The sequence below is a fragment of the Tachypleus tridentatus genome, chromosome 13 (genome assembly GCF_004210375.1).
Source record: "Tachypleus tridentatus isolate NWPU-2018 chromosome 13, ASM421037v1, whole genome shotgun sequence".
Lineage (NCBI taxonomy): Eukaryota > Metazoa > Arthropoda > Merostomata > Xiphosura > Limulidae > Tachypleus > Tachypleus tridentatus.
The window spans coordinates 198,856,798-198,878,030 of NC_134837.1; the positions used below are offsets into that span (position 1 = coordinate 198,856,798).

Here is a 21,233-nt window from a genome sequence, read left to right on the forward strand (position 1 = left end):
ACATCACTTAAAACTCGATGAATGAAATAACAAGAGCATTATAAAAGAATGGATAAAGTTAGTGTTATTACGAAAGTTATACAAACAAAACAAAAAAAATTAATTATGTTTTGTTTAATTTCGCGTAAAGCTACACTAGGGCTAAGTGCGCAAGGCGTCCCTAATTAAGCAGTGTAAGGCCAGAGAGAAGGTCATGACAACCCACCACCAAATCTTGATCTACTCTTTTACCAACGAAAACTGGGATTGATCGTCACTAATAACGTCCAAACAGCTGAAAAAGCGAGGATGTTTGGGCGCCGGCGATGCGAATGCGCGACCCTCAAATCAAGAGTCGCACGCTTTCACTCACCTGGCCATGCCGGGCTTTAAAATATTTTAATGCATCGCCGAGACCCGGGATCGAACCAGGGACCTTTAGATCTTCAGTCTAACGCTCTCCCAACTGAGCTATCTCGGCCCGAGAATTCAGTTATGGCAGTGAGTTATATGACGCTATTACAGTACAAATATGTATTTTACGGGCATTCATTAAAATACTGGTAAAAATAAATCTTACTTTTGGTCAGTTGATTTCTACAATTACAACAAACGTTCATACATAAACACATATACAAATGTATATTACGTTTAAGACATCTTTTGCGTTTTAGTTTTGAAAAGTTAGCCAACATAATTTGATACCACAGGCCAAGTATTTGTGTTCTTTTCAAAAGTAGAAGAAAATACAATTATCGCAAGATCAAGTTTTAATATAACAAAATGTCAAGAGTCAATCCAGCCAATATCACTTTCCTGAATTGTCTAATTCACTTTGATATCGTGAAATTTATTAAAATATGTTAAAATCGTATATAATAATTTGAATAACACATAAAAACGTTATTCGAATGCAAAGCTAAATATAAATATTTGACTTATGAATCTTGATACACAAAAAAATATATATTTTTTTTCTCAATAGATGTAAGAATAATCCCAATACATCTATACAGAAGTTAGGGGGAAGGCGAGTAGGATAGTACCTTAACTTTGAATTTGATTTCCACTAATTAATATGAGCATTATAGAGAAAAGGTTTTAAAACTTCTCCATATCTAGTTAAAACAAAGAATGGACGAAGCACTTTTTGAAATACTCAAAAGAATGCACACCTTGTGGCTCCTTCAATTTTACCTGTAAGGTAGGATAAAACGGATCTCTAAAATCAGGTAACTGCTATGGAAATTTGCACGTTTTTAAATCACGTGTAAAATGTAAGTAAAGTTTAGTTAATTTTAAACATGAAAGCAAAGAATCCGACATGTCATTAAGCAATGTTTTGTTTTGTGGTACTATAATATAATAGCAGTGAAATTTGTAAAAAAAAAAAAAAAATATTGAACCGCATCAACGTACTTGGGACTTTCTATTTAGTTTTGAAATACTTTTGAAAAGGTATTTGACGCTACAGGTAATCAATCACCCATAACACGTATTACATTGTTTAATTTTAAATAATATGCCACCTAAGTGCAAATTTTGTTTGCAAACAGCAAAATATTTGTTCTGTTGAAAAATTTTGGAGAGTATCTTGTGTATATTGCATTAATTTTTTTATGAGATTTCGTGAGAAATACAAATAATAAGATACTAACAAAATATTCGAGCGTTTCGATTAACAATAACAGCATCCACTAATGATAATGTGGTCCCTCAACTGGAAATGGCTGTTAAAGCATTCGTCAGTATAACATGACATATAATTTTTTGCCAAAAAATCGGTAAAAAATAAAATAACAGTAAAATTATTATAAAATGTAACAGGAAATTAAGTTAAAACAATAGCCCAATGTCGGATAAAACTTAAATGTAGTTTAAAAGGCCAATGGCCCTTAATAAATTAAAAATGTTTGTAGTGTGGACAGTGTTACCATCGCCAATGACACTCTCAAACGTCTTGAGTGAACTCATGGTAAAAATACGTCTGTAATGGTGTCGTCAGATAAAAGAAAAGGATGAATTAAAACTATGACCCATTCTTACCCTAGTTAGGACAACTTCCTCCTTCCGATCCTTACGGAAAGAAGACGGCAAAAGTCTAATAGAAGGTTCAATTTGGAAAAGCTTCTTATCACGCTGTTCACTCCAAGTCGATTACGAACTGGCGCAGAGTCGAGCATTGAATACGTGTATGGAACAGGTATGATAGTGATAGCACCAGAGCAGATAGATTTAGCTGCGATGTCAGCGAACTCGTTCCCGGATATACTGATGTGGCTTGGTTTTAAGAAAAATTGGACAGAAGTAAATTATAAAGAGAAAAGGGCTGGTCGGTTGTGAATATTGATGAGAAGAAGGTGCGAACTAACGTGAAGCGATTCCAAGATCAATACAGAGATAGCCGAGACTGTACAAATAGTACAATTCGTGTATCGCAAAGCATCTACGTGGTCAGAGCAAGACAAATGTCAAGCACGTATGGTTGACACAGGCTGTACGAGATATGTATGTACATCTTACCAACGGATTAAAAATATAACATCACTTAAAACTCGATGAATGAAATAACAAGAGCATTATAAAAAGAATGGATAAAGTTAGTGTTATTACGAAAGTTATACAAACAAAAACAAAAAAATTAATTATGTTTTGTTTAATTTCGCGTAAAGCTACACTAGGGCTAAGTGCGTAAGGCGTCCCTAATTTAGAAGTGAAGGCCAGAGAGAAGGTCATGACAACCCACCACCAAATCTTGATCTACTCTTTTACCAACGAAAACTGGGATTGATCGTCACTAATAACGTCCAAACAGCTGAAAAAGCGAGGATGTTTGGGCGCCGGCGATGCGAATGCGCGACCCTCAAATCAAGAGTCGCACGCTTTCACTCACCTGGCCATGCCGGGCTTTAAAATATTTTAATGCATCGCCGAGACCCGTGATCGAACCAGGGACCTTTAGATCTTCAGTCTAACGCTCTCCCAACTGAGCTATCTCGGCCCGAGCATTCAGTTATGGCAGTGAGTTATATGACGCTATTACAGTACAAATATGTATTTTACGGGCATTCATTAAAATACTGGTAAAAATAAATCTTACTTTTGGTCAGTTGATTTCTACAATTACAAAAACGTTCATACATAAACACATATACAAATGTATATTACGTTTAAGACATCTTTTGCGTTTTAGTTTTGAAAAGTTAGCCAACATAATTTGATACCACAGGCCAAGTATTTGTGTTCTTTTCAAAAGTAGAAGAAAATACAATTATCGCAAGATCAAGTTTTAATATAACAAAATGTCAAGAGTCAATCCAGCCAATATCACTTTCCTGAATTGTCTAATTCACTTTGATATCGTGAAATTTATTAAAATATGTTAAAATCGTATATAATAATTTGAATAACACATAAAAACGTTATTCGAATGCAAAGCTAAATATAAATATTTGACTTATGAATCTTGATACACAAAAAAAATATATATTTTTTTTCTCAATAGATGTAAGAATAATCCCAATACATCTATACAGAAGTTAGGGGGAAGGCGAGTAGGATAGTACCTTAACTTTGAATTTGATTTCCACTAATTAATATGAGCATTATAGAGAAAAGGTTTTAAAACTTCTCCATATCTAGTTAAAACAAAGAATGGACGAAGCACTTTTTGAAATACTCAAAAGAATGCACACCTTGTGGCTCCTTCAATTTTACCTGTAAGGTAGGATAAAACGGATCTCTAAAATCAGGTAACTGCTATGGAAATTTGCACGTTTTTAAATCACGTGTAAAATGTAAGTAAAGTTTAGTTAATTTTAAACATGAAAGCAAAGAATCCGACATGTCATCAATGTTTTGTTTTGTGGTACTATAATATAATAGCAGTGAAATTTGTAAAAAAAAAAAAAAAATATTGAACCGCATCAACGTACTTGGGACTTTCTATTTAGTTTTGAAATACTTTTGAAAAGGTATTTGACGCTACAGGTAATCAATCACCCATAACACGTATTACATTGTTTAATTTTAAATAATATGCCACCTAAGTGCAAATTTTGTTTGCAAACAGCAAAATATTTGTTCTGTTGAAAAATTTTGGAGAGTATCTTGTGTATATTGCATTATTTTTTTTTATGAGATTTCGTGAGAAATACAAATAATAAGATACTAACAAAATATTCGAGCGTTTCGATTAACAATAACAGCATCCACTAATGATAATGTGGTCCCTCAACTGGAAATGGCTGTTAAAGCATTCGTCAGTATAACATGACATATAATTTTTTTGCCAAAAAATCGGTAAAAAATAAAATAACAGTAAAATTATTATAAAATGTAACAGGAAATTAAGTTAAAACAATAGCCCAATGTCGGATAAAACTTAAATGTAGTTTAAAAGGCCAATGGCCCTTAATAAATTAAAAATGTTTGTAGTGTGGACAGTGTTACCATCGCCAATGACACTCTCAAACGTCTTGAGTGAACTCATGGTAAAAATACGTCTGTAATGGTGTCGTCAGATAAAAGAAAAGGATGAATTAAAACTATGACCCATTCTTACCCTAGTTAGGACAACTTCCTCCTTCCGATCCTTACGGAAAGAAGACGGCAAAAGTCTAATAGAAGGTTCAATTTGGAAAAGCTTCTTATCACGCTGTTCACTCCAAGTCGATTACGAACTGGCGCAGAGTCGAGCATTGAATACGTGTATGGAACAGGTATGATAGTGATAGCACCAGAGCAGATAGATTTAGCTGCGATGTCAGCGAACTCGTTCCCGGAATACTGATGTGGCTTGGTTTTAAGAAAAATTGGACAGAAGTAAATTATAAAGAGAAAAGGGCTGGTCGGTTGTGAATATTGATGAGAAGAAGGTGCGAACTAACGTGAAGCGATTCCAAGATCAATACAGAGATAGCCGAGACTGTACAAATAGTACAATTCGTGTATCGCAAAGCATCTACGTGGTCAGAGCAAGACAAATGTCAAGCACGTATGGTTGACACAGGCTGTACGAGATATGTATGTACATCTTACCAACGGATTAAAAATATAACATCACTTAAAACTCGATGAATGAAATAACAAGAGCATTATAAAAGAATGGATAAAGTTAGTGTTATTACGAAAGTTATACAAACAAAAAAAAAAAAATTAATTATGTTTTGTTTAATTTCGCGTTAGGCTACACTAGGGCTAAGTGCGCAAGGCGTCCCTAATTTAGCAGTGTAAGGCCAGAGAGAAGGTCATGACAACCCACCACCAAATCTTGATCTACTCTTTTACCAACGAAAACTGGGATTGATCGTCACTAATAACGTCCAAACAGCTGAAAAAGCGAGGATGTTTGGGCGCCGGCGATGCGAATGCGCGACCCTCAAATCAAGAGTCGCACGCTTTCACCCACCTGGCCATGTCGGGCTTTAAAATATTTTAATGCATCGCCGAGACCCGGGATCGAACCAGGGACCTTTAGATCTTCAGTCTAACGCTCTCCCAACTGAGCTATCTCGGCCCGAGCATTCAGTTATGGCAGTGAGTTATATGACGCTATTACAGTACAAATATGTATTTTACGGGCATTCATTAAAATACTGGTAAAAATAAATCTTACTTTTGGTCAGTTGATTTCTACAATTACAAAAACGTTCATACATAAACACATATACAAATGTATATTACGTTTAAGACATCTTTTGCGTTTTAGTTTTGAAAAGTTAGCCAACATAATTTGATACCACAGGCCAAGTATTTGTGTTCTTTTCAAAAGTAGAAGAAAATACAATTATCGCAAGATCAAGTTTTAATATAACAAAATGTCAAGAGTCAATCCAGCCAATATCACTTTCCTGAATTGTCTAATTCACTTTGATATCGTGAAATTTATTAAAATATGTTAAAATCGTATATAATAATTTGAATAACACATAAAAACGTTATTCGAATGCAAAGCTAAATATAAATATTTGACTTATGAATCTTGATACACAAAAAAATATATATTTTTTTTCTCAATAGATGTAAGAATAATCCCAATACATCTATACAGAAGTTAGGGGGAAGGCGAGTAGGATAGTACCTTAACTTTGAATTTGATTTCCACTAATTAATATGAGCATTATAGAGAAAAGGTTTTAAAACTTCTCCATATCTAGTTAAAACAAAGAATGGACGAAGCACTTTTTGAAATACTCAAAAGAATGCACACCTTGTGGCTCCTTCAATTTTACCTGTAAGGTAGGATAAAACGGATCTCTAAAATCAGGTAACTGCTATGGAAATTTGCACGTTTTTAAATCACGTGTAAAATGTAAGTAAAGTTTAGTTAATTTTAAACATGAAAGCAAAGAATCCGACATGTCATCAATGTTTTGTTTTGTGGTACTATAATATAATAGCAGTGAAATTTGTAAAAAAAAAAAAAAAATATTGAACCGCATCAACGTACTTGGGACTTTCTATTTAGTTTTGAAATACTTTTGAAAAGGTATTTGACGCTACAGGTAATCAATCACCCATAACACGTATTACATTGTTTAATTTTAAATAATATGCCACCTAAGTGCAAATTTTGTTTGCAAACAGCAAAATATTTGTTCTGTTGAAAAATTTTGGAGAGTATCTTGTGTATATTGCATTATTTTTTTTTATGAGATTTCGTGAGAAATACAAATAATAAGATACTAACAAAATATTCGAGCGTTTCGATTAACAATAACAGCATCCACTAATGATAATGTGGTCCCTCAACTGGAAATGGCTGTTAAAGCATTCGTCAGTATAACATGACATATAATTTTTTTGCCAAAAAATCGGTAAAAAATAAAATAACAGTAAAATTATTATAAAATGTAACAGGAAATTAAGTTAAAACAATAGCCCAATGTCGGATAAAACTTAAATGTAGTTTAAAAGGCCAATGGCCCTTAATAAATTAAAAATGTTTGTAGTGTGGACAGTGTTACCATCGCCAATGACACTCTCAAACGTCTTGAGTGAACTCATGGTAAAAATACGTCTGTAATGGTGTCGTCAGATAAAAGAAAAGGATGAATTAAAACTATGACCCATTCTTACCCTAGTTAGGACAACTTCCTCCTTCCGATCCTTACGGAAAGAAGACGGCAAAAGTCTAATAGAAGGTTCAATTTGGAAAAGCTTCTTATCACGCTGTTCACTCCAAGTCGATTACGAACTGGCGCAGAGTCGAGCATTGAATACGTGTATGGAACAGGTATGATAGTGATAGCACCAGAGCAGATAGATTTAGCTGCGATGTCAGCGAACTCGTTCCCGGGAATACTGATGTGGCTTGGTTTTAAGAAAAATTGGACAGAAGTAAATTATAAAGAGAAAAGGGCTGGTCGGTTGTGAATATTGATGAGAAGAAGGTGCGAACTAACGTGAAGCGATTCCAAGATCAATACAGAGATAGCCGAGACTGTACAAATAGTACAATTCGTGTATCGCAAAGCATCTACGTGGTCAGAGCAAGACAAATGTCAAGCACGTATGGTTGACACAGGCTGTACGAGATATGTATGTACATCTTACCAACGGATTAAAAATATAACATCACTTAAAACTCGATGAATGAAATAACAAGAGCATTATAAAAGAATGGATAAAGTTAGTGTTATTACGAAAGTTATACAAACAAAAAACAAAAAAATTAATTATGTTTTGTTTAATTTCGCATAAAGCTACACTAAAGTGCGCAAGGCGTCCCTAATTTAGCAGTGTAAGGCCAGAGAGAAGGTCATGACAACCCACCACCAAATCTTGATCTACTCTTTTACCAACGAAAACTGGGATTGATCGTCACTAATAACGTCCAAACAGCTGAAAAAGCGAGGATGTTTGGGCGCCGGCGATGCGAATGCGCGACCCTCAAATCAAGAGTCGCACGCTTTCACCCACCTGGCCATGTCGGGCTTTAAAATATTTTAATGCATCGCCGAGACCCGGATCGAACCAGGGACCTTTAGATCTTCAGTCTAACGCTCTCCCAACTGAGCTATCTCGGCCCGAGCATTCAGTTATGGCAGTGAGTTATATGACGCTATTACAGTACAAATATGTATTTTACGGGCATTCATTAAAATACTGGTAAAAATAAATCTTACTTTTGGTCAGTTGATTTCTACAATTACAAAAAACGTTCATACATAAACACATATACAAATGTATATTACGTTTAAGACATCTTTTGCGTTTTAGTTTTGAAAAGTTAGCCAACATAATTTGATACCACAGGCCAAGTATTTGTGTTCTTTTCAAAAGTAGAAGAAAATACAATTATCGCAAGATCAAGTTTTAATATAACAAAATGTCAAGAGTCAATCCAGCCAATATCACTTTCCTGAATTGTCTAATTCACTTTGATATCGTGAAATTTATTAAAATATGTTAAAATCGTATATAATAATTTGAATAACACATAAAAACGCTATTCGAATGCAAAGCTAAATATAAATATTTGACTTATGAATCTTGATACACAAAAAAATATTTTTTTCTTTTTCTCAATAGATGTAAGAATAATCCCAATACATCTATACAGAAGTTAGGGGGGAAGGCGAGTAGGATAGTACCTTAACTTTGAATTTGATTTCCACTAATTAATATGAGTATTATAGAGAAAAGGTTTTAAAACTTCTCCATATCTAGTTAAAACAAAGAATGGACGAAGCACTTTTTGAAATACTCAAAAGAATGCACACCTTGTGGCTCCTTCAATTTTACCTGTAAGGTAGGATAAAACGGATCTCTAAAATCAGGTAACTGCTATGGAAATTTGCACGTTTTTAAATCACGTGTAAAATGTAAGTAAAGTTTAGTTAATTTTAAACATGAAAGCAAAGAATCCGACATGTCATCAATGTTTTGTTTTGTGGTACTATAATATAATAGCAGTGAAATTTGTAAAAAAAAAAAAAAAAATATTGAACCGCATCAACGTACTTGGGACTTTCTATTTAGTTTTGAAATACTTTTGAAAAGGTATTTGACGCTACAGGTAATCAATCACCCATAACACGTATTACATTGTTTAATTTTAAATAATATGCCACCTAAGTGCAAATTTTGTTTGCAAACAGCAAAATATTTGTTCTGTTGAAAAATTTTGGAGAGTATCTTGTGTATATTGCATTAATTTTTTTATGAGATTTCGTGAGAAATACAAATAATAAGATACTAACAAAATATTCGAGCGTTTCGATTAACAATAACAGCATCCACTAATGATAATGTGGTCCCTCAACTGGAAATGGCTGTTAAAGCATTCGTCAGTATAACATGACATATAATTTTTTTGCCAAAAAATCGGTAAAAAATAAAATAACAGTAAAATTATTATAAAATGTAACAGGAAATTAAGTTAAAACAATAGCCCAATGTCGGATAAAACTTAAATGTAGTTTAAAAGGCCAATGGCCCTTAATAAATTAAAAATGTTTGTAGTGTGGACAGTGTTACCATCGCCAATGACACTCTCAAACGTCTTGAGTGAACTCATGGTAAAAATACGTCTGTAATGGTGTCGTCAGATAAAAGAAAAGGATGAATTAAAACTATGACCCATTCTTACCCTAGTTAGGACAACTTCCTCCTTCCGATCCTTACGGAAAGAAGACGGCAAAAGTCTAATAGAAGGTTCAATTTGGAAAAGCTTCTTATCACGCTGTTCACTCCAAGTCGATTACGAACTGGCGCAGAGTCGAGCATTGAATACGTGTATGGAACAGGTATGATAGTGATAGCACCAGAGCAGATAGATTTAGCTGCGATGTCAGCGAACTCGTTCCCGGAATACTGATGTGGCTTGGTTTTAAGAAAAATTGGACAGAAGTAAATTATAAAGAGAAAAGGGCTGGTCGGTTGTGAATATTGATGAGAAGAAGGTGCGAACTAACGTGAAGCGATTCCAAGATCAATACAGAGATAGCCGAGACTGTACAAATAGTACAATTCGTGTATCGCAAAGCATCTACGTGGTCAGAGCAAGACAAATGTCAAGCACGTATGGTTGACACAGGCTGTACGAGATATGTATGTACATCTTACCAACGGATTAAAAATATAACATCACTTAAAACTCGATGAATGAAATAACAAGAGCATTATAAAAAGAATGGATAAAGTTAGTGTTATTACGAAAGTTATACAAACAAAAACAAAAAAAATTAATTATGTTTTGTTTAATTTCGCATAAAGCTACACTAAGTGCGCAAGGCGTCCCTAATTTAGCAGTGTAAGGCCAGAGAGAAGGTCATGACAACCCACCACCAAATCTTGATCTACTCTTTTACCAACGAAAACTGGGATTGATCGTCACTAATAACGTCCAAACAGCTGAAAAAGCGAGGATGTTTGGGCGCCGGCGATGCGAATGCGCGACCCTCAAATCAAGAGTCGCACGCTTTCACCCACCTGGCCATGTCGGGCTTTAAAATATTTTAATGCATCGCCGAGACCCGGATCGAACCAGGGACCTTTAGATCTTCAGTCTAACGCTCTCCCAACTGAGCTATCTCGGCCCGAGCATTCAGTTATGGCAGTGAGTTATATGACGCTATTACAGTACAAATATGTATTTTACGGGCATTCATTAAAATACTGGTAAAATAAATCTTACTTTTGGTCAGTTGATTTCTACAATTACAACAAACGTTCATACATAAACACATATACAAATGTATATTACGTTTAAGACATCTTTTGCGTTTTAGTTTTGAAAAGTTAGCCAACATAATTTGATACCACAGGCCAAGTATTTGTGTTCTTTTCAAAAGTAGAAGAAAATACAATTATCGCAAGATCAAGTTTTAATATAACAAAATGTCAAGAGTCAATCCAGCCAATATCACTTTCCTGAATTGTCTAATTCACTTTGATATCGTGAAATTTATTAAAATATGTTAAAATCGTATATAATAATTTGAATAACACATAAAAACGTTATTCGAATGCAAAGCTAAATATAAATATTTGACTTATGAATCTTGATACACAAAAAAATATATATATTTTTTTCTCAATAGATGTAAGAATAATCCCAATACATCTATACAGAAGTTAGGGGGAAGGCGAGTAGGATAGTACCTTAACTTTGAATTTGATTTCCACTAATTAATATGAGTATTATAGAGAAAAGGTTTTAAAACTTCTCCATATCTAGTTAAAACAAAGAATGGACGAAGCACTTTTTGAAATACTCAAAAGAATGCACACCTTGTGGCTCCTTCAATTTTACCTGTAAGGTAGGATAAAACGGATCTCTAAAATCAGGTAACTGCTATGGAAATTTGCACGTTTTTAAATCACGTGTAAAATGTAAGTAAAGTTTAGTTAATTTTAAACATGAAAGCAAAGAATCCGACATGTCATCAATGTTTTGTTTTGTGGTACTATAATATAATAGCAGTGAAATTTGTAAAAAAAAAAAAAAAAATATTGAACCGCATCAACGTACTTGGGACTTTCTATTTAGTTTTGAAATACTTTTGAAAAGGTATTTGACGCTACAGGTAATCAATCACCCATAACACGTATTACATTGTTTAATTTTAAATAATATGCCACCTAAGTGCAAATTTTGTTTGCAAACAGCAAAATATTTGTTCTGTTGAAAAATTTTGGAGAGTATCTTGTGTATATTGCATTAATTTTTTTATGAGATTTCGTGAGAAATACAAATAATAAGATACTAACAAAATATTCGAGCGTTTCGATTAACAATAACAGCATCCACTAATGATAATGTGGTCCCTCAACTGGAAATGGCTGTTAAAGCATTCGTCAGTATAACATGACATATAATTTTTTTGCCAAAAAATCGGTAAAAAATAAAATAACAGTAAAATTATTATAAAATGTAACAGGAAATTAAGTTAAAACAATAGCCCAATGTCGGATAAAACTTAAATGTAGTTTAAAAGGCCAATGGCCCTTAATAAATTAAAAATGTTTGTAGTGTGGACAGTGTTACCATCGCCAATGACACTCTCAAACGTCTTGAGTGAACTCATGGTAAAAATACGTCTGTAATGGTGTCGTCAGATAAAAGAAAAGGATGAATTAAAACTATGACCCATTCTTACCCTAGTTAGGACAACTTCCTCCTTCCGATCCTTACGGAAAGAAGACGGCAAAAGTCTAATAGAAGGTTCAATTTGGAAAAGCTTCTTATCACGCTGTTCACTCCAAGTCGATTACGAACTGGCGCAGAGTCGAGCATTGAATACGTGTATGGAACAGGTATGATAGTGATAGCACCAGAGCAGATAGATTTAGCTGCGATGTCAGCGAACTCGTTCCCGGGAATACTGATGTGGCTTGGTTTTAAGAAAAATTGGACAGAAGTAAATTATAAAGAGAAAAGGGCTGGTCGGTTGTGAATATTGATGAGAAGAAGGTGCGAACTAACGTGAAGCGATTCCAAGATCAATACAGAGATAGCCGAGACTGTACAAATAGTACAATTCGTGTATCGCAAAGCATCTACGTGGTCAGAGCAAGACAAATGTCAAGCACGTATGGTTGACACAGGCTGTACGAGATATGTATGTACATCTTACCAACGGATTAAAAATATAACATCACTTAAAACTCGATGAATGAAATAACAAGAGCATTATAAAAAGAATGGATAAAGTTAGTGTTATTACGAAAGTTATACAAACAAAAACAAAAAAATTAATTATGTTTTGTTTAATTTCGCATAAAGCTACACTAAGTGCGCAAGGCGTCCCTAATTTAGCAGTGTAAGGCCAGAGAGAAGGTCATGACAACCCACCACCAAATCTTGATCTACTCTTTTACCAACGAAAACTGGGATTGATCGTCACTAATAACGTCCAAACAGCTGAAAAAGCGAGGATGTTTGGGCGCCGGCGATGCGAATGCGCGACCCTCAAATCAAGAGTCGCACGCTTTCACCCACCTGGCCATGTCGGGCTTTAAAATATTTTAATGCATCGCCGAGACCCGGATCGAACCAGGGACCTTTAGATCTTCAGTCTAACGCTCTCCCAACTGAGCTATCTCGGCCCGAGCATTCAGTTATGGCAGTGAGTTATATGACGCTATTACAGTACAAATATGTATTTTACGGGCATTCATTAAAATACTGGTAAAATAAATCTTACTTTTGGTCAGTTGATTTCTACAATTACAAAACGTTCATACATAAACACATATACAAATGTATATTACGTTTAAGACATCTTTTGCGTTTTAGTTTTGAAAAGTTAGCCAACATAATTTGATACCACAGGCCAAGTATTTGTGTTCTTTTCAAAAGTAGAAGAAAATACAATTATCGCAAGATCAAGTTTTAATATAACAAAATGTCAAGAGTCAATCCAGCCAATATCACTTTCCTGAATTGTCTAATTCACTTTGATATCGTGAAATTTATTAAAATATGTTAAAATCGTATATAATAATTTGAATAACACATAAAAACGTTATTCGAATGCAAAGCTAAATATAAATATTTGACTTATGAATCTTGATACACAAAAAAAATATATATTTTTTTCTCAATAGATGTAAGAATAATCCCAATACATCTATACAGAAGTTAGGGGGAAGGCGAGTAGGATAGTACCTTAACTTTGAATTTGATTTCCACTAATTAATATGAGTATTATAGAGAAAAGGTTTTAAAACTTCTCCATATCTAGTTAAAACAAAGAATGGACGAAGCACTTTTTGAAATACTCAAAAGAATGCACACCTTGTGGCTCCTTCAATTTTACCTGTAAGGTAGGATAAAACGGATCTCTAAAATCAGGTAACTGCTATGGAAATTTGCACGTTTTTAAATCACGTGTAAAATGTAAGTAAAGTTTAGTTAATTTTAAACATGAAAGCAAAGAATCCGACATGTCATCAATGTTTTGTTTTGTGGTACTATAATATAATAGCAGTGAAATTTGTAAAAAAAAAAAAAAAAATATTGAACCGCATCAACGTACTTGGGACTTTCTATTTAGTTTTGAAATACTTTTGAAAAGGTATTTGACGCTACAGGTAATCAATCACCCATAACACGTATTACATTGTTTAATTTTAAATAATATGCCACCTAAGTGCAAATTTTGTTTGCAAACAGCAAAATATTTGTTCTGTTGAAAAATTTTGGAGAGTATCTTGTGTATATTGCATTAATTTTTTTATGAGATTTCGTGAGAAATACAAATAATAAGATACTAACAAAATATTCGAGCGTTTCGATTAACAATAACAGCATCCACTAATGATAATGTGGTCCCTCAACTGGAAATGGCTGTTAAAGCATTCGTCAGTATAACATGACATATAATTTTTTTGCCAAAAAATCGGTAAAAAATAAAATAACAGTAAAATTATTATAAAATGTAACAGGAAATTAAGTTAAAACAATAGCCCAATGTCGGATAAAACTTAAATGTAGTTTAAAAGGCCAATGGCCCTTAATAAATTAAAAATGTTTGTAGTGTGGACAGTGTTACCATCGCCAATGACACTCTCAAACGTCTTGAGTGAACTCATGGTAAAAATACGTCTGTAATGGTGTCGTCAGATAAAAGAAAAGGATGAATTAAAACTATGACCCATTCTTACCCTAGTTAGGACAACTTCCTCCTTCCGATCCTTACGGAAAGAAGACGGCAAAAGTCTAATAGAAGGTTCAATTTGGAAAAGCTTCTTATCACGCTGTTCACTCCAAGTCGATTACGAACTGGCGCAGAGTCGAGCATTGAATACGTGTATGGAACAGGTATGATAGTGATAGCACCAGAGCAGATAGATTTAGCTGCGATGTCAGCGAACTCGTTCCCGGGAATACTGATGTGGCTTGGTTTTAAGAAAAATTGGACAGAAGTAAATTATAAAGAGAAAAGGGCTGGTCGGTTGTGAATATTGATGAGAAGAAGGTGCGAACTAACGTGAAGCGATTCCAAGATCAATACAGAGATAGCCGAGACTGTACAAATAGTACAATTCGTGTATCGCAAAGCATCTACGTGGTCAGAGCAAGACAAATGTCAAGCACGTATGGTTGACACAGGCTGTACGAGATATGTATGTACATCTTACCAACGGATTAAAAATATAACATCACTTAAAACTCGATGAATGAAATAACAAGAGCATTATAAAAGAATGGATAAAGTTAGTGTTATTACGAAAGTTATACAAACAAAAACAAAAAAATTAATTATGTTTTGTTTAATTTCGCATAAAGCTACACTAAGTGCGCAAGGCGTCCCTAATTTAGCAGTGTAAGGCCAGAGAGAAGGTCATGACAACCCACCACCAAATCTTGATCTACTCTTTTACCAACGAAAACTGGGATTGATCGTCACTAATAACGTCCAAACAGCTGAAAAAGCGAGGATGTTTGGGCGCCGGCGATGCGAATGCGCGACCCTCAAATCAAGAGTCGCACGCTTTCACCCACCTGGCCATGTCGGGCTTTAAAATATTTTAATGCATCGCCGAGACCCGGATCGAACCAGGGACCTTTAGATCTTCAGTCTAACGCTCTCCCAACTGAGCTATCTCGGCCCGAGCATTCAGTTATGGCAGTGAGTTATATGACGCTATTACAGTACAAATATGTATTTTACGGGCATTCATTAAAATACTGGTAAAATAAATCTTACTTTTGGTCAGTTGATTTCTACAATTACAAAACGTTCATACATAAACACATATACAAATGTATATTACGTTTAAGACATCTTTTGCGTTTTAGTTTTGAAAAGTTAGCCAACATAATTTGATACCACAGGCCAAGTATTTGTGTTCTTTTCAAAAGTAGAAGAAAATACAATTATCGCAAGATCAAGTTTTAATATAACAAAATGTCAAGAGTCAATCCAGCCAATATCACTTTCCTGAATTGTCTAATTCACTTTGATATCGTGAAATTTATTAAAATATGTTAAAATCGTATATAATAATTTGAATAACACATAAAAACGTTATTCGAATGCAAAGCTAAATATAAATATTTGACTTATGAATCTTGATACACAAAAAAAAAATATATTTTTTTCTCAATAGATGTAAGAATAATCCCAATACATCTATACAGAAGTTAGGGGGAAGGCGAGTAGGATAGTACCTTAACTTTGAATTTGATTTCCACTAATTAATATGAGTATTATAGAGAAAAGGTTTTAAAACTTCTCCATATCTAGTTAAAACAAAGAATGGACGAAGCACTTTTTGAAATACTCAAAAGAATGCACACCTTGTGGCTCCTTCAATTTTACCTGTAAGGTAGGATAAAACGGATCTCTAAAATCAGGTAACTGCTATGGAAATTTGCACGTTTTTAAATCACGTGTAAAATGTAAGTAAAGTTTAGTTAATTTTAAACATGAAAGCAAAGAATCCGACATGTCATCAATGTTTTGTTTTGTGGTACTATAATATAATAGCAGTGAAATTTGTAAAAAAAAAAAAAAAAATATTGAACCGCATCAACGTACTTGGGACTTTCTATTTAGTTTTGAAATACTTTTGAAAAGGTATTTGACGCTACAGGTAATCAATCACCCATAACACGTATTACATTGTTTAATTTTAAATAATATGCCACCTAAGTGCAAATTTTGTTTGCAAACAGCAAAATATTTGTTCTGTTGAAAAATTTTGAGAGTATCTTGTGTATATTGCATTAATTTTTTTATGAGATTTCGTGAGAAATACAAATAATAAGATACTAACAAAATATTCGAGCGTTTCGATTAACAATAACAGCATCCACTAATGATAATGTGGTCCCTCAACTGGAAATGGCTGTTAAAGCATTCGTCAGTATAACATGACATATAATTTTTTTGCCAAAAAATCGGTAAAAAATAAAATAACAGTAAAATTATTATAAAATGTAACAGGAAATTAAGTTAAAACAATAGCCCAATGTCGGATAAAACTTAAATGTAGTTTAAAAGGCCAATGGCCCTTAATAAATTAAAAATGTTTGTAGTGTGGACAGTGTTACCATCGCCAATGACACTCTCAAACGTCTTGAGTGAACTCATGGTAAAAATACGTCTGTAATGGTGTCGTCAGATAAAAGAAAAGGATGAATTAAAACTATGACCCATTCTTACCCTAGTTAGGACAACTTCCTCCTTCCGATCCTTACGGAAAGAAGACGGCAAAAGTCTAATAGAAGGTTCAATTTGGAAAAGCTTCTTATCACGCTGTTCACTCCAAGTCGATTACGAACTGGCGCAGAGTCGAGCATTGAATACGTGTATGGAACAGGTATGATAGTGATAGCACCAGAGCAGATAGATTTAGCTGCGATGTCAGCGAACTCGTTCCCGGGAATACTGATGTGGCTTGGTTTTAAGAAAAATTGGACAGAAGTAAATTATAAAGAGAAAAGGGCTGGTCGGTTGTGAATATTGATGAGAAGAAGGTGCGAACTAACGTGAAGCGATTCCAAGATCAATACAGAGATAGCCGAGACTGTACAAATAGTACAATTCGTGTATCGCAAAGCATCTACGTGGTCAGAGCAAGACAAATGTCAAGCACGTATGGTTGACACAGGCTGTACGAGATATGTATGTACATCTTACCAACGGATTAAAAATATAACATCACTTAAAACTCGATGAATGAAATAACAAGAGCATTATAAAAGAATGGATAAAGTTAGTGTTATTACGAAAGTTATACAAACAAAAACAAAAAAATTAATTATGTTTTGTTTAATTTCGCATAAAGCTACACTAAGTGCGCAAGGCGTCCCTAATTTAGCAGTGTAAGGCCAGAGAGAAGGTCATGACAACCCACCACCAAATCTTGATCTACTCTTTTACCAACGAAAACTGGGATTGATCGTCACTAATAACGTCCAAACAGCTGAAAAGCGAGGATGTTTGGGCGCCGGCGATGCGAATGCGCGACCCTCAAATCAAGAGTCGCACGCTTTCACCCACCTGGCCATGTCGGGCTTTAAAATATTTTAATGCATCGCCGAGACCCGGATCGAACCAGGGACCTTTAGATCTTCAGTCTAACGCTCTCCCAACTGAGCTATCTCGGCCCGAGCATTCAGTTATGGCAGTGAGTTATATGACGCTATTACAGTACAAATATGTATTTTACGGGCATTCATTAAAATACTGGTAAAATAAATCTTACTTTTGGTCAGTTGATTTCTACAATTACAAAACGTTCATACATAAACACATATACAAATGTATATTACGTTTAAGACATCTTTTGCGTTTTAGTTTTGAAAAGTTAGCCAACATAATTTGATACCACAGGCCAAGTATTTGTGTTCTTTTCAAAAGTAGAAGAAAATACAATTATCGCAAGATCAAGTTTTAATATAACAAAATGTCAAGAGTCAATCCAGCCAATATCACTTTCCTGAATTGTCTAATTCACTTTGATATCGTGAAATTTATTAAAATATGTTAAAATCGTATATAATAATTTGAATAACACATAAAAACGTTATTCGAATGCAAAGCTAAATATAAATATTTGACTTATGAATCTTGATACACAAAAAAATATATATATTTTTTCTCAATAGATGTAAGAATAATCCCAATACATCTATACAGAAGTTAGGGGGAAGGCGAGTAGGATAGTACCTTAACTTTGAATTTGATTTCCACTAATTAATATGAGTATTATAGAGAAAGGTTTTAAAACTTCTCCATATCTAGTTAAAACAAAGAATGGACGAAGCACTTTTTGAAATACTCAAAAGAATGCACACCTTGTGGCTCCTTCAATTTTACCTGTAAGGTAGGATAAAACGGATCTCTAAAATCAGGTAACTGCTATGGAAATTTGCACGTTTTTAAATCACGTGTAAAATGTCAGTAAAGTTTAGTTAATTTTAAACATGAAAGCAAAGAATCCGACATGTCATCAATGTTTTGTTTTGTGGTACTATAATATAATAGCAGTGAAATTTGTAAAAAAAAAAAAAAAAATATTGAACCGCATCAACGTACTTGGGACTTTCTATTTAGTTTTGAAATACTTTTGAAAAGGTATTTGACGCTACAGGTAATCAATCACCCATAACACGTATTACATTGTTTAATTTTAAATAATATGCCACCTAAGTGCAAATTTTGTTTGCAAACAGCAAAATATTTGTTCTGTTGAAAAATTTTGGAGAGTATCTTGTGTATATTGCATTAATTTTTTTATGAGATTTCGTGAGAAATACAAATAATAAGATACTAACAAAATATTCGAGCGTTTCGATTAACAATAACAGCATCCACTAATGATAATGTGGTCCCTCAACTGGAAATGGCTGTTAAAGCATTCGTCAGTATAACATGACATATAATTTTTTTGCCAAAAAATCGGTAAAAAATAAAATAACAGTAAAATTATTATAAAATGTAACAGGAAATTAAGTTAAAACAATAGCCCAATGTCGGATAAAACTTAAATGTAGTTTAAAAGGCCAATGGCCCTTAATAAATTAAAAATGTTTGTAGTGTGGACAGTGTTACCATCGCCAATGACACTCTCAAACGTCTTGAGTGAACTCATGGTAAAAATACGTCTGTAATGGTGTCGTCAGATAAAAGAAAAGGATGAATTAAAACTATGACCCATTCTTACCCTAGTTAGGACAACTTCCTCCTTCCGATCCTTACGGAAAGAAGACGGCAAAAGTCTAATAGAAGGTTCAATTTGGAAAAGCTTCTTATCACGCTGTTCACTCCAAGTCGATTACGAACTGGCGCAGAGTCGAGCATTGAATACGTGTATGGAACAGGTATGATAGTGATAGCACCAGAGCAGATAGATTTAGCTGCGATGTCAGCGAACTCGTTCCAGGAATACTGATGTGGCTTGGTTTTAAGAAAAATTGGACAGAAGTAAATTATAAAGAGAAAAGGGCTGGTCGGTTGTGAATATTGATGAGAAGAAGGTGCGAACTAACGTGAAGCGATTCCAAGATCAATACAGAGATAGCCGAGACTGTACAAATAGTACAATTCGTGTATCGCAAAGCATCTACGTGGTCAGAGCAAGACAAATGTCAAGCACGTATGGTTGACACAGGCTGTACGAGATATGTATGTACATCTTACCAACGGATTAAAAATATAACATCACTTAAAACTCGATGAATGAAATAACAAGAGCATTATAAAAGAATGGATAAAGTTAGTGTTATTACGAAAGTTATACAAACAAAAACAAAAAAAATAATTATGTTTTGTTTAATTTCGCATAAAGCTACACTAAGTGCGCAAGGCGTCCCTAATTTAGCAGTGTAAGGCCAGAGAGAAGGTCATGACAACCCACCACCAAATCTTGATCTACTCTTTTACCAACGAAAACTGGGATTGATCGTCACTAATAACGTCCAAACAGCTGAAAAAGCGAGGATGTTTGGGCGCCGGCGATCGAATGCGCGACCCTCAAATCAAGAGTCGCACGCTTTCACCCACCTGGCCATGTCGGGCTTTAAAATATTTTAATGCATCGCCGAGACCCGGATCGAACCAGGGACCTTTAGATCTTCAGTCTAACGCTCTCCCAACTGAGCTATCTCGGCCCGAGCATTCAGTTATGGCAGTGAGTTATATGACGCTATTACAGTACAAATATGTATTTTACGGGCATTCATTAAAATACTGGTAAAATAAATCTTACTTTTGGTCAGTTGATTTCTACAATTACAAAAACGTTCATACATAAACACATATACAAATGTATATTACGTTTAAGACATCTTTTGCGTTTTAGTTTTGAAAAGTTAGCCAACATAATTTGATACCACAGGCCAAGTATTTGTGTTCTTTTCAAAAGTAGAAGAAAATACAATTATCGCAAGATCAAGTTTTAATATAACAAAATGTCAAGAGTCAATCCAGCCAATATCACTTTCCTGAATTGTCTAATTCACTTTGATATCGTGAAATTTATTAAAATATGTTAAAATCGTATATAATAATTTGAATAACACATAAAAAACGTTATTCGAATGCAAAGCTAAATATAAATATTTGACTTATGAATCTTGATACACAAAAAAATATATATATTTTTTTCTCAATAGATGTAAGAATAATCCCAATACATCTATACAGAAGTTAGGGGGAAGGCGAGTAGGATAGTACCTTAACTTTGAATTTGATTTCCACTAATTAATATGAGTATTATAGAGAAAAGGTTTTAAAACTTCTCCATATCTAGTTAAAACAAAGAATGGACGAAGCACTTTTTGAAATACT

General features: G+C 34.0%; 9 non-coding genes across 9 annotated transcripts; all 9 read right to left on the reverse strand.

Moving 5' to 3' along the window:
- Window positions 1-387: 387 nt before the first annotated feature.
- TRNAF-GAA (transfer RNA phenylalanine (anticodon GAA)) lies at window positions 388-460 on the reverse strand. The gene has a single exon. It is a non-coding gene; the product is annotated as a tRNA-Phe (tRNA).
- A 2,447-nt stretch (window positions 461-2,907) lies between these two features.
- On the reverse strand, window positions 2,908-2,980 carry TRNAF-GAA (transfer RNA phenylalanine (anticodon GAA)). The gene has a single exon. It is a non-coding gene; the product is annotated as a tRNA-Phe (tRNA).
- A 2,444-nt stretch (window positions 2,981-5,424) lies between these two features.
- Window positions 5,425-5,497, reverse strand: TRNAF-GAA (transfer RNA phenylalanine (anticodon GAA)). The gene has a single exon. It is a non-coding gene; the product is annotated as a tRNA-Phe (tRNA).
- Window positions 5,498-7,937: 2,440 nt separating this feature from the next.
- TRNAF-GAA (transfer RNA phenylalanine (anticodon GAA)) lies at window positions 7,938-8,009 on the reverse strand. The gene has a single exon. It is a non-coding gene; the product is annotated as a tRNA-Phe (tRNA).
- A 2,442-nt stretch (window positions 8,010-10,451) lies between these two features.
- Window positions 10,452-10,523, reverse strand: TRNAF-GAA (transfer RNA phenylalanine (anticodon GAA)). The gene has a single exon. It is a non-coding gene; the product is annotated as a tRNA-Phe (tRNA).
- Window positions 10,524-12,963: 2,440 nt separating this feature from the next.
- TRNAF-GAA (transfer RNA phenylalanine (anticodon GAA)) lies at window positions 12,964-13,035 on the reverse strand. Its single transcript has one exon. It is a non-coding gene; the product is annotated as a tRNA-Phe (tRNA).
- A 2,436-nt stretch (window positions 13,036-15,471) lies between these two features.
- On the reverse strand, window positions 15,472-15,543 carry TRNAF-GAA (transfer RNA phenylalanine (anticodon GAA)). The gene has a single exon. It is a non-coding gene; the product is annotated as a tRNA-Phe (tRNA).
- Window positions 15,544-17,977: 2,434 nt separating this feature from the next.
- TRNAF-GAA (transfer RNA phenylalanine (anticodon GAA)) lies at window positions 17,978-18,049 on the reverse strand. Its single transcript has one exon. It is a non-coding gene; the product is annotated as a tRNA-Phe (tRNA).
- Window positions 18,050-20,482: 2,433 nt separating this feature from the next.
- On the reverse strand, window positions 20,483-20,554 carry TRNAF-GAA (transfer RNA phenylalanine (anticodon GAA)). Its single transcript has one exon. It is a non-coding gene; the product is annotated as a tRNA-Phe (tRNA).
- Between the last annotated feature and the right edge of the window lie 679 nt (window positions 20,555-21,233).